Here is a 12,436-nt window from a genome sequence, read left to right on the forward strand (position 1 = left end):
ACGACGTTGGCGGCGGACGTCAGGGGCCTTCTAAAGTTCTCCGAAGGCGCAGCTCTTTCCTCGGGAACTGCGCTCACTAGTTTTCCGCTTCGTTGGGACTGACGCGGCGCCGCATCGGGGAGATGGAACGGCGCCGGGGAGAAGGGGAGCGGCGCGGCGTTGCGGACTGGCTGTCAGTGGTGAACGAAGACGGTGGCGGACTATGCTCCATGCGGCAGTGCTGCGTGTAAGATCCGTATGCTGATGGCGTCATGACGTCAGTAGGCGGATAATAGGGCTGATTGCGGCAGTAGCGAGTGACATGTCCGGCAATGCCACAGGCCAAACAAATGGGCCTGCCGTAGGGAAGGGGCGCCGGCGTCATGTGCGGCAACGTAGGTGGCGGGGGGGGGGGGGGGGGGTGATACGACCGAACAGGTCGCAGCGCCAAAGGCGGCGGAGCTGCAGTGGTGTCGGAGAAAATGCCCGAGGGATGAGGAGCAATTCAGATCACCATCAATAATCCGTAATCAGATCACCAGGCTGCTTTCAGCCGGATTCCCCTCTCGCTCATCACAGTGGTAGCCGAGAAGCTTCTCCACAAGACTAAGAAAGGCAAGCGCAGCTGTGACCTTGAGCGCTTGCGGAGTACAAAGCTGACGGTGGTTCCATACATGCACAAAGTCGCCCACAATTTAAAGAAAGTGGCAGACAGGCATGGCGTTCCGGTGGTTTTTTCGGCCCCAAAAAAGCTCGCTGGGTTATGCCCCAGGATCACCGAAGAAGGAGCCCCACGGAGCGCATGTACAATAAAACATGCTGAACAGAATGTCAAATATGCGACGGGCGTGGTCTATCAAATCCCGCTCAAGTGTGGACGCGTTTATGTCGGCCAAACTGGACGCTGCATCAATGAGCGCGCAGGGCAGCATGCTCTTTCTGTAAGAAAAAGAGACGGGGCGAGCTTGCCTGCCTATTGCATTTCATGCTGTGGTTGTGAGCCGATGCTGAAATACATCAAGATTCTGGGCAAAAGTAAAAACAAAATAGCCCGCGAACTTTTTAGAAGCATTACACATCAGAGAAAAAGGCGACAATTAGCGATACCTCGATCATCTTATATGATAAGGAAAGGAATTCTATCCGTGGCTTTTGCTGACCTATGCAGGCTTGACTTGCTATCCCCTACCCCCCACTCCTTTTTCCCCCTTTTTTCCCTCTCCCCATTCTTTTTGTACGTGTGAATGCTGCATAAATATTCTGTTGCGAAAGCAATAAATTTAGTTGATAGTGTGCGCTCTTTTTGTCTTCTGCTCTTTCCTGTGTATGTTTGTTCGTGTGCGCAACGCCATCCCAAGAAAACAAGCTGATGACGGAGGCAACGGTGTCCGGCTGCCTGGCAAGAATCATTTGAAAGGCGTCCTCGTCGATGCCCATCATAATCTTTCTGATCTTATCGTCCTCGGACATCTCACAATAGACGCGCCTGCACAAGTCTACGACGTCTTCCACGTAGCTGGTGAACGTCTCACTCGGCTGCTGCGCCCGCTCACGCAAGCGCTGTTCACCGCGGAGTTTGCGCACACCAGGACGGCCAAATACTTCGGTGAAGTTCGTTTTAAAAGCTGACCAGGTGTTTAGGTCCGCTTCATAGTTGCGGAATCAGAGGTTGGCAACGTCAGCAAGGTAGAAGATGGCGTTGTTAAGCTTTATTGTATCGCCCCAGCGGTTGTGCGTGCTTACCCGCTCGTAGGACGCCAGCCAGTCCTCGACATCATTGTCGCCGGTGCCGCTCAAGACAGCTGAGTTCCACTGCCGAGGCATGCCAGCGCAGATAACAGGTGCAGGTGGCACCGATGGCGGCGACGGTAGCGGCGGTGCTGTGTTTCTCGGTATTTGGGTGGTAACGGGGCCGTTTCTTAGCTCCAGGACGGGGGATCAGAGTCCACCTCGACCACTCCACCGCGAGCGACCATATCGCGTGTTAGCCTCGGAGCGTCGCGTCATCACCGAGCAAGTGGACGACTTGTTAGAGCGCATGATTATTCAACCCTCGAAGAGCCCATGGTCTTCCCCCGGTAGTTCTCATTCGAAAACAGGACGGCTCTACCTATTTAGCGTGGATTATCGACGGCTGAACGCTGTAACCCGGAAAGACATTTATCTTCTGCCTTTCATAAATGACGCCCTCGTTTGCCTACAAGGAGCAGAATTTTTTTCGTCAGTCGATCTGAGATCTCGTTATTGGCAAATACCCATGGCCGAATATGACCGCGAAAAAACGGCATTCGTTACGATTGATGGGTTGTATGAGTTTAACACAATGCCATTTGCGCTTTGCAATGCCCCTGCTACATTCGAAAGAATGATGGATAATGAATGTCCTGCGTGGCTTACTCTGGAAGACGTGCCTCTGCTACCTTGACGACTTCGTCGTGTTTTTGTCTGCGCCAAGTGCTGACATGCCTCACCCTGCAGGGCTTCAAATAAATTTTTAAAAATGCCCGTTCGGAGCTCGCCAATGGACCATCCTCGGTCACGTCGTCTCTAAACACGGCATCCTTCCGGATCCCGGAAACCTTCGTGCGGTTGCCGAGTTCCCGAAGCCGTCCACACCCAAAGAACTGCGAAGTTTCATCGGCCTATGCTCATATTTTCGGCGCTTCATCCGAAATTTCGCCACCATCATTTCACCTTTGACGCGACTTCAAGCCCAAAATTCCTTGTCGTCATGGTGATTCAAATGTGATGATGCTTTCGCTACAATGCGCTGGCTACTTACTTCACCACCAATACTTCGCCATTACGACCCGGACTCTCCAACTGAGATCCACACGGATCCTAGTGGCATCGGCATTGGTGCTGTGTTTGCACAACGGAAGCCTGGATTCCATGAATATGTTGTCGCCTTTGCCAGGCGCACGCTGCCTAAGCCGAGATCAATTATTCCCGGTCCGAAAAAAACAATTTTGGCCATATTGTGGGCAATAACCAAATTTCGACCATACCTCCAGGGCTCTCTTTCGACGCAGTCACCGATCACCATATTTTATGCTGGCTTCAGGAATACGACATCCGAGTCATATACCTTTCCGGGCGCAAGCACTCTGACGCCGACACCCTCTACATTTTCTCAGACATTTTATTGAACAATTTAACCTTGTACACCCGAACATATCCTTCACTCACGCGTACTCTCATAACACAATTAACTTCCTAGATGTTGAGATTTTGGTAAAGGAAGGATTGCTTACCACCAGCGTATATAGAAATACGACGGACCGTCCACAATACTTACACTTTCAAAGTTGTGGTCCTCGTCACTGTAAAACAAGTATCCCATACTCTCAGGCACATCGATTTAAAAGAATCTTTTCACAAGATCGACTTGGTAAGGAATTCCAAACGGATGCGGGAAGTCCTCACCAAGCACCGATATCCCCGTGCCATTGTCGACAATGCAATTCAAAGGGCATCTAAACTCAACCAAGAGGAAATACTAGAGGGACGTCGACGCAGTGAAGAAACAGATCACCGGGGAAATTTGGTACTCACCTTCACAAGTAATTCCACCAACGTAAAAAAAAACTTAAAAAACATTTCAACATTCTCGAACAAAGCGAGCACCTCGCCAAAATTTTCACTACTCCCCCTCACGTAGTCTACAGACGACCGAAAAACATTCAAAACATTCTAGTACACTCAAAAACATATAACCATTTGGGGTTGGGGTGCCGACCCTGGACAAAAAGTAGATGCCAGGTCTGCAAACATATGCAAACAACAAGCTGTGAAATAAGCACAGCCTCAGGCTTATAAAATGGAAAATCGATGGCAACTTTAATTGTGACTCCTACAACGTTATCTACCTCCTAGAATGCGGTGTGTGCAGTATGCAGTACAATGGGCAGACGGATCCCTCTACGAATTCGCTTTAATAACCACCGCGCTGATGCCCTATCTGTACCCAACCTCCCCTTGTCAAAACACATTAATGACAAAAATACCCATTTGACGCATTTAAATAAACAGTCTTGCAGGGTGGGTTCAACAACACCCGAGAACAGCAGCAACGCGAGTCGTACTTTATAAGTTTGGAACAATTGCCAAAGGCATTAATAAAAACTTGGGCGCTTTGTCTTCAATCCGCCCCTTGCAAATCCAGTGCTGACCTTTGAGTGCCGGCTTGACAAGCCTCGGTCGTTCCTCCTCCTTCGCAAGCATCCCCCCATACACTTACAGCGATGTCTTCATCCCACAGCGCGCTCTTACCTTCCCCCGTTCGGCCATGTTGACTAGCGCGGCGCAATCAAAGAACCTTAAGAGCAGCTAACTGCCCTCTGGTCGAATGCGCAGTTATAGCCATCGGAATCAACAACTTCGCCATGCTCCTCTCCTTCCGTTCCCTCCTCGAGATTTGTAGGCTCCGCAAGGGAAAACCGGCCTTCCTCCTCCGATGCTAGCGGGAGGCGTGGTGTCTGGTGGAGTGCGTCGCATGTCTACGTCATGGCCCCGCCTTGAAAGTAATTATTTTCTTGGTTCTTGCTACCCGGTCTATTCGAGAGGGGGGGGGGGGGGGGGAAGCGGCGGGTCTCCCAAAGCCCTCTCCAATTTGCTCTTTGGGTCTCCTCGCGGTGTTGCGTTGTGTTTTTTTTTTTTTGTCCTTCATCTCCTCAGCTGTTGGGGTCGTGGAGGTAGTCGTCCGCAGCGAAGTGTCTTCCGCAAATCACCACATACTTTACCGTTGTATCAGGAAGGCCGATGCGTTGGAACCAGACACGACTCAACTCATAATCTCTAGGCAATCTGGGCCGGATCGTGGTTCGAGTCCAGTCGCTGCGTGCGCATCCCACGACGAAACAGCCTTTCCTTCATGCGGGTTTGTAAGCATGTGCCAAAACGGAAGGCGCTGCGGAAAGCGTTACGCAGACTACGCGACGCCCCGGCTATGCCCAACCTTCTCCCATCAGTCAGAACGATGAACCAATAGAATGCCTTCAGCGAAAGTGAGCCGCATGACGTCAGAGGAGCCAGAGTTTGACGTCAAAGAAGCCAGAGAGCCAGACTTTTGCTTGTGGAAGGAAAGAACGAGCGGGCTTTGATTAGAATTTTTACAGCTTTGCGGGGCGCGCATGGCTCTAGTATTTTGCAGAGGTTATCTTCGATGCCTTATCTATGCCGTGGGCTTGGTTTGAAAAAAATGTTCTGACCTTTGGCAGGTGCCCTTTAAGCACTCCCGCAATTCATAGTGGCCCCACGCGACTTTTCTTCTCAGAGTCGCCTACGTTTCCGGCCTTTTCTTTCCTTTTTTTGTTGCTTCTGTGGGTGTGTGCATGTGAGCGCATCTACAACCCACGTGTGTCTAGTTCAATTCCACTCTTCCCGTCTTTACTCATCCTGCCAAAGGAGTTCCACATGGCGGAAGTCCACCGCCCTTTCCATATTTTCTTCGTTGTATTTTTTTTACTCCTTTAAGTGGACAACACGTGAGTGCATCTCAAATCTATTCTGTGCTTCGGCCACTGTCCGTTTCCATACACTTTACTTGCTACCGCTACATTAGGACTCATTGCACCGTCCATCCTTCCCTCCCACTTTTTTTCTTTTTTTTTCTTCGTCTTTTCTCCCCGCGATCGCAGGTGTGGGTGGCGGGCTACATTCATCCTCCCCCTCTCCCTGTTATGGTGGCGTGTTTTTTTTCTTTTCTCTCTTCCTTGAGCCGTTCTTCCCTCCCACATCATTTGCTTGTTTTGGTTCATGCGTCGAACACCTACACAGATGAAGACCCTTTAAGAACAGAAGCAAGAATCATGTAACTTCAGTCTTCAAAAAGGACAGGCTCTGTCCGAAACGTCGACTCCCAATAAATGTTTACCTAAATGAAGCGTTCCTGAATTTCCTCAATTTTTTTATGATATATATGTATATATATTGAAAGGGGGTTTCTGCTGAAAAGGTACAGGGCGTGGTGTTCACGGCAGGCGACACAAAGCGGCGAGCAGAACGGCGGGCAGCGCAGAAGACGGTCAGTCCAACCCAAGCGATCTCGTGCAACGCGGCGGCACTTCGTCTTTTTGCGACGCTTCGTCGTCGGCGGCGCTCTGGCAGCGATCGGCCTAGGCGGTATCAGGCGCGGCCGTCGTGGTTCGCTACAATTGCCCCGGGACCGAAGAGGAGCCACCCTGGCGACTTATGGCGAGGGCAAAAGGAGGGGGTCGTAGTAAGTCTTCAGGCGGCTGACGTGGACGGTTTCCCGACCGCGATGGCGCAGGTCCGGAGAGGGGTTGAGCGGCTCCACGATGTAGTTGACTGGCGACGTTTGCTGGACGACGCGATAAGGCCCGTGGTATTCTGTGCGAAATTTAGATGACAATCCGGGTGGTGTGCCGGGAACCCACAGCCAAACTAGGGATCCAACCGCAAAAACGTGTTGCCTGCTAACGTTATCGTGGCGATGCTTTTGGCGGCCTTGGGATTCGGATGTAAAAGAGCGCGCCAACTGGCAGCAGTCTTCTGCATGCTTTGCGACTTCGGAGAGAGGCGTCCACTCGCAGGCGTCAGGAGTATAAGGTAATATGGTGTCCATCCTGGACGACGGTTCACGCCCATACAGAAGGAAGAAAGGGGTAAAGCCGGTGGTGGACTGCGTGGCGGTGTTGTACGCGTATGTCACGAAAGGGAGGACGGCATCCCAGTTGGTCTGATCTGCTGCGACGTACATCGTGAGCATGTCTCCGAGAGTACGGTTGAAGCGCTCGGTCAGCCCGTTAGTTTGAGGATGGTAGGCAGTGGTGGACCGATGTGCGATGCCACATTCGGCAAGCAGTGCTTCAACGACTTGGGAAAGGAAGACGCGGCCTCTGTCACTGAGCAGCTCGCGCGGCGCGCCATGACGAAGAACAAAATGGTGCAGCAGGAACGTAGCAACTTCGCGGCTAGTTGCAGCAGGAAGGGCGGCCGTCTCGGCATACCGGGTGAGGTGGTCGACGCCGACGATAATCCAAGGGTTCCCAGAGACAGTATAGGGAAGCGGTCCATAAAGGACAACGCCAACGCGATCGAAAGGACGTGCTGGGCATGGGAGTGGTTGTAAGGGGCCGGTCACTCGGGGAGTGGAAGTCTTCCGCCGCTGACAGGCGATGCAAGATCGGACGTATTTTCGAATATAGGCGTACATGCCGCGCCAATAGTAACGCTGAGAAATTCGTTTGAATGTTTTCAGCACACCAGCGTGCGCACACTGAGGGTCAGCGTGGTAAGATGCGCAAATTTCAGATCGTAAATGGCAGGGGATCGCGAGAAGCCACCGCTGACCATCAGGCATGTAGTTGCGGCGGTATAGAAGGCCGTCCCGGAGGGCAAAGTGCGGAGCTTGACGCCGTAAAGTTCTAGAAGGCGCGACGTTTTGTGATGAAGGCACGGCGTCTATGAAGGACGCAAGTCACGGGTCTTTTCGCTGCTCCGCCGGCATATCAGCGATGGTAAGAGACGAAAGCACGGGATCGGTCGCCGAGGAGCAGGCAGCGTCGCTGGGAAGGGGAGACCGAGACAAAGCATCGGCGTCCATGTGCTTACGGCCGGAACGGTAGATGACGCGGATGTCAAACTCTTGAAGGCGAAGAGCCCACCGAGCGAGGCGACCGGAAGGATCTTTAAGCGACGATAACCAGCAGAGCGCATGGTGGTCCGTGACGACGTCGAACCGGCGGCCGTATAGATAGGGCCGGAATTTCGTTAGCGCCCATACAATAGCTAAGCATTCCTTCTCCGTAACGGAATAGTTGGATTCAGCTTTGGTAAGCACGCGACTCGCATACGCAACTACGTATTCTTCAAAACCATCTTTTCGCTGGGCCAAGACAGCTCCGAGGCCAACGCCACTCGCATCCGTATGGACCTCGGTATGTGCTGTGGGGTCATAGTGTCTGAGTATTGGTGGCGAAGTCATAAGATGGCGCAGGGTAGTGAACGCTTCATCGCACTCGGCCGACCAGCCAGATATGTAATTGGTCCCGCCAAGTAGCTTCGTCAGCGGCGCAATGATGGACGCAAAATTGCGTACGAAGCGCCGGAAATAAAAACACAAACCTATGAAGCTTCGAAGTTGCTTGAGCGAAACCGGCTTAGGAAATTGCGCCACAGCACGGAGCTTGGCCGGGTCAGGGAGAATGCCTTCCTTCGAGACGATGTGCCCCAATATTGTCAACTGCCGAGCTCCGAAGTGGCACTTCTTGAGATTCAGCTGCAGTCCGGCGTCTGTCAGGCAAGTCAAAACCTGCTTTAAGCGTGCAATGTGTGTGGTGAAATCGGCGGAAAAGACAACAATGTCATCCAGGTAGCAGAGGCAGGTCTGCCATTTCAACTTCCGCAAGATGTTATCCATCATCCTTTCGAATGTGGCGGGAGCGTTGCACAGACCGAACGGCATCACGTTGAACTCGTAGAGGCCGTCGGGTGTAACAAATGCTGTCTTTTCTCTGTCAGGTGCAGCCATCGGTACTTGCCAGTAGCCGGAACGTAGGTCAAGGGACGAAAAGTGCTCAGCGCCTTGGAGGCTGTCAAGAGCGTCGTCGATGCGGGGAAGAGGGTAATTGTCCTTGTGGGTAATTTTGTTGAGGTGGCGGTAATCGACACAAAATGGGATTGAACCATCTTTCTTCTTGAAAAGTACCACCGGCGACGGCCAAGGGCTGTGAGACGGACGGATGACACCACGGTGCAGCATGTCCTCATCTTGTTCGCTAATCACGCGGCGCTCTGCCGCCGACACACGATATGGCCGCTGGCGAAAAGTCGGGTGAGAGCCGGTCTCAATGCGATGAGCGACGGTGGAAGTCCGGCCTAGAGGAGTGTGGGCGGCGTCGAAAGCGGAGCGAAACGTGTGTATTAGAGCTGGAGCTGCTTCCGGTAGGCGCAAAGAAGAGCGTCGTCGATGGCGGCTAGGAAGACGGCGTCGGGCAACGGATCGGGTTCCGAATCAGGATGAAGAGCATTGATGGAGGAACTGCGGGAGGTCACAGGGGCATCCAGGTCGGAGAGAAGGTGGGCGGGTTGAAGTGAGCCAAGAGACTCACCACGTAGCAGGGTAAGCGGGCATGGAGATGGATTGTAAACAAGCATTTTCGCGAGACCTCCGTGAACATCGAGAACAGCGTACGGCAGCGGCAGGTTTTTGCGATGGACGAAGGAAGACGATGGCGTAAAGAAAACTGCGACGGCGGGTGTGGCAGCGCACGAGAGGGATACAAGCGCTTAAGCCTCCGGAGCGATGTCGACGTCTTCAGTTACTGTGATCTTCTGCGGACACAGAGAATGGTGGTCGTCGGCCGGTTCGTCAGACAATACAGAAAATTCTACCTCTGAGGGGGCGCAATCTATCACGGCGTTATTTTTTGATAGGAAGTCCCACCCCAGAATTACGTCGTGGGAACAAGACAGCAGGACCACGAACTCAACACTGTACAAAATGTCGGCAATGACAACCCGCGCTGTGCATGCGGCCAAAGGTGCGATCCTCTCTTCGGTAGCAGCCCGAAGCGAGAAACCAGAAAATGATGTCGTCACTTTTCGTAACCGACGGCGCAGTTTCTCATGAATGACAGACACAGCAGCACCCGTATCGACAAGCGCGTACACAGAAAAACCATCGACGGAAACCAATAGAATGTTCGCGGGAGAAAGTTGAGGCCTTGAGCTGTTTGAAGAGCACGCAGTTCTTGCCTCGGGAACTGCGGAATTTAGTTTCCCTCGTCAGAAGATGTAGGGCGACGGCGCATAGGTGAAAGTGAACGGAGTCGTGGGGACGGGGATCGACGGGTCGTATACGGACGATCGTCAGTGGCGTAGGGCTCCGGAGGTGGAACAAAACGGAGCTGCTGAGGTGAGTAGGCAGGAGGCGCAACCGCTCTAGGGACGACCATGCGGCGACGACAGTGGCGGGCCACATGTCCGGGGAAGCCACATGAAAAGCATATCGGACGATTGTCCGGTGTGCGCCAAGGGTTGTAATATGGCGAAGGGGAAGGATGAAGCGGAGCCGCTGGTGGGGCCGGTGCCGGGCGCAGAACAGGCTGACGAGATGGTAACACCGCAGGCCGTGCAGCCACGGCGGCGTACGTCAAGGGCGCTGCCACAGGGGTGGATTGGCTATAATGTGCTGCGGCGCCGGCGTACGTCAAAGGAGGGACGGAAGGAACTTCAGGGGGAGGAGGAAGAGCTTCGGCCACTTGTTCGCGGATGACGCGCTACAGCGAAGGCACAAGAGAAGAGGAAGCGGCAGTACTCGAGTGTACGAGAGACAGCTGTCGAGCAACTTCGCGAATATACTGCTGGATCTGGGGCAGCACTAGCGACTGGTCGGAGCCAGATGTCAAAGCGCCCAGAGGCTCCAGTGGAGAGAGTGGAGAGCGAGTGAGAAGACGGCGCTTAAGGAGTTCGTCGTAGCTCTGGCATTGTGCGATGACATCGACGACGGTGGCGGGATTTTCGGCGAGAAGCATCTGGAATGCGTCGTCGTCAATGCCCTTCAGAATGTGGTCGATCTTGGCGCGCTCGGGCATCGAAGCATCCACACGTGTGCACAGATCCACCACGTCCTCTATATAACTGGTGAAATTTTCACCAGGCAGCTGCGCCCGAGCACGCAGGCATTGCTCAGCACGCAGCTTGAGCACCGCAGGTCAGCCGAAGACGTCCGCGAAATTTCGCTTAAAGGCGGACCACGATGTCATGTCAGGCTCATGGTTGCGGTACCACAGATTCGCAACGTCCGTCAGATAGAAAATGATGTTGTTCAGTTTTAGGGGATCGTCCCATTTGTTGTGGGTACTGACCCGCTCGTACGAGGCTAGCCAGTCCTCGACGTCGTGGTCTCCGGTACCGCTGAAGACAGCGGGGTCGCGCTGGCGCAAAGCTCCAGCGCAGACGACTGTCGGCGGCTGTGGGGCAGGAGTGTGTGGCAGAAGGATCGGCGACTGTTCGGAATCTTGAAGCATAGTGAAATTCGGAAGCGGACGGCCTTGAAGTGCCAAGAAGGCAGTAAATCCGCACACCCACAAAGTGAAAGGGGGTTTCTGCACAAATGGTACAGGGCGTGTTGTTCACGGCAGGCGACACAAAGCGGCGAGCCGAACGGCGGGCAGCGCAGAAGACGGCCAGTCCAACCCAAGCGATCTCGTGCAGCGCGGCGGCACTTCCGTCTTTTTGCGACGCTTCGTCGTCGTCGGCGCTCTGGCAGCGATCGGCCTAGGCGGTATCAGGCGCGGCCGTCGTGGTTCGCTACAATATATATATATATATATATATATATATATATATATATATATATATATATTGTAAAAAAGACGGAAAAAGACGCAAAAAGACGGAAGTGCCGCCGCGCTGCACGAGATCACTTGTGTGGTTGGGTTGGGCTGTTGATCAATGCAGAATAGTACTAAATATGTTATCATTTAAAGATAATTGGTTAGAAAAGAAGAAGAAAAAAGAACCACATGCCGCCGGTGGGATCTGAACCCACGACCTCCGAATTACGCGTCCGGTGCTCTACCAACTGAGCTACGGCGACGGCTGTCAGATTTTTTTTTTTCTTTATTGACGACGGCTGTCAGATCTTCTGCTTTCGGGGTATTTATGTTTACAATTGACCTAACCTTGAGAGAGTTCATCAGCGCCACCCACGTTCATAAGCGGCGGACGTAGTACGTTTTGAGTTACCGCTGGTGTGACGTGGAACGGCATCGAACGCCGAGGATGGAAGCTGTGTGAGAACCCTCTTATCCTTCCTATGGCATCAAGGCTGCCAGAACCGAGGCCCTCGTTAATCAATTAAGCATACAAGAGAAGGGGTTTTGAGGGGCTCGTTATACATATGAGAGAAGCCAACAGCCAAAGAAACCAAGGAACATAGGGCATTTTCTATTTATTTATTTATTTTGTGGTGTTGGTTAATGGAGAATATTATTGAATATGTCATCGCTTAAAGATAATTGTGTGCGTGTGTGTGTGTGTGTGTGTGTGTGTGTGTGTGTGCGTGTGCGTGTGTGTGTTTGTGTGTGCGTGTGCGTGCGCGTGTGTGTGTTTGTGTGTGTGTGAGTGTAATCTACGTCGGGTTACACCAGATTATAAGGTTACTGCGCAGTTAGCAGGTGTTTGCCCCCTTCCACAATGGGCAACCAGTGATGACGTCAGTAGGCGACGACAACGCCCAAGACGCCTAATTTGCTCCAGAACGTGAGCGCGGACTTATATGCATATATATAGCGATTTTATAAACAATATGTCATGTACCTACTGTGCTTCATCCCTGCCGTACAAACACGCAGAATGCACTAGTTATACCACATTAATCAACAATATCATTAATAAAAAAGCATAATTGCAACTAACACAGCAAAACCAAGGAAAAGAATGCAAAAACAAATGGCCACACTGTGTGCCGAATTCGCATTTGACCTAA

The sequence above is a fragment of the Amblyomma mixtum genome, chromosome 4 (assembly GCF_055824585.1).
Source record: "Amblyomma mixtum isolate Tamu chromosome 4, ASM5582458v1, whole genome shotgun sequence".
In the NCBI taxonomy this organism is placed as follows: domain Eukaryota; kingdom Metazoa; phylum Arthropoda; class Arachnida; order Ixodida; family Ixodidae; genus Amblyomma; species Amblyomma mixtum.